The following is a 1,742-nucleotide window of genomic DNA, read 5'->3' on the forward strand; positions in this document are numbered from 1 at the left end:
TTCAATGTTTTCATGAATTATCTGCTTACGTGCTTTACGAGCTTACAAATTGGGGACTTAATTTTTTTGGCGTCAACATGTATAAAATCTTTGCATAACATGGAAATAAACCCTTTTTATAGTGGCCGTGAAAGCTTCCTCCAGATTATATTTCCCCTTGGATACGGGTCTTGTCAAATGGTTATTTACTTCTCTAATGTGCAAACTGTCCATCCTTTGGAATTTCAACTTCCAAAGTTATCATCCTTGGGCTGGCGTTAGCAGCACAGACACTGAAATTGGAACGACATACAGAAGATTAGCCTGGCCCCCGTGCAGGGATGACACACACATTCGTAAAGTGTTCCATATTTTTTATGGTGCAGGGATTCTATCTCAGTAAAGCTGTTACAAAAAGTATCTTTCCTCTAAAGATCCGAAGCAGCACAGTAAAACAAGTTCCTTTTTAGAGGTGAGAATTTTACTTAAGCTTTTTCTGTCCACATTCATTTGTGATATGTGCCCATAATGTTCTTTGTGTGTGTCTTATCTCTATCAGGTTTTAGGAAGATCATGCTTGCTTAATGACCAGAAAGGCACTCTGATCTCTTTTTTTGCCCTCTGGATGTTTTATACAACATCAAAATCAGCTGTTCCTTAAAAGCATGAAAATTGTTCTGGTGCAAACATTGGGACAAGCTGCTTTTTTTCTCAGGTTATCAGAAATGTCCTCGATTTCTTTCTTGGTCATTATTCTGTTTAGATTTACACATTTTGAGTCATTTTTAGTCCATGATGTCATTCTAGAAATTATTCATTTCCTTGAGGGTTTCAGTTTATGAGCCTACAAGCGTGCGCCACATTCTCTTCAGATTTGGAGGAAAAAGATCTATTTTCTTTATTTTGTCCTATCTCTATTCTCATTTTTAATTAAAAATCTTTCTTTAATTATACGTGTCAGAGGTTTGTTTACTTTAGCAGCCTTATAAAAAACAGCATTTGAACTAATTTATTATTCTACTGCCTTATGTTTTACAATTAATTTCAGCTTTTATCTTTATTTACTGCCTCTTTTAAAATTAATTTTCCCTTGACTTTTAAATAGAAGGCTTTGTGAATATGAACTTGGGTAATCCCAGTCTGAATACAGTTCTGAAGCTTGAAACAAGTTGTGGGGAGAGAAACTGATATGGTATCATTATATGTTTACCAGTCAGGGACCAACTGGTTCAACTGTGACAGCCGGTTTCAACAGAGGAAATTCGTAGGGGAACTAGCTGTGAGCTGTTGGAAGAGCTGAAAAGCCAAATGGGCTAGTGAGTCAACATAGAGATGAGCAGCAACAGCAAGCTGCTCCTCCCCACTCAACCAAGCTGGAGGGAGTAGAAGGGGAATGTGCCCCGACCCCAGGAGCTGGGTACCTGGTGGGGACCAGAAGCACAGGTCAGAGATGGGGTGGGGGGACGAGCAGGAAAGGGGAGAGGAATAATCTGGCTTTTACTACCTTCCTCCTCCCCGTGTTCTGTTAGTGCCTCTTTGGCAGAAGCCAGTTGGCAAAGGAGCCTGAGAAATGTAATTTGCAGAGGTCAGGCTTAATCAGGAAAAGCTGTCAATGGACCTGAGCATGACAAAGACCAGCACAAGCACCTTCCCTTCAATCCAGGTGAGGTCGGAGGAGTTTGTGATGCTGGAACTATGACAGTGCTGCTCCGGCATACTGGAAAATCTTTGCTGGCTCAGCTTCGGCACCCCTTTCTCATTCT

General features: G+C 40.7%; 1 non-coding gene across 1 annotated transcript; it reads left to right on the plus strand.

The window, feature by feature from the left end:
* Window positions 1-248: 248 nt before the first annotated feature.
* LOC132233925 (U6 spliceosomal RNA) lies at window positions 249-355 on the plus strand. Its single transcript, XR_009452775.1, has one exon. It is a non-coding gene; the product is annotated as a U6 spliceosomal RNA (small nuclear RNA).
* The last annotated feature ends 1,387 nt before the right edge of the window (window positions 356-1,742 follow it).

This window comes from Myotis daubentonii, chromosome 4 (assembly GCF_963259705.1).
Source record: "Myotis daubentonii chromosome 4, mMyoDau2.1, whole genome shotgun sequence".
Taxonomy (NCBI): Eukaryota; Metazoa; Chordata; class Mammalia; order Chiroptera; family Vespertilionidae; genus Myotis; species Myotis daubentonii.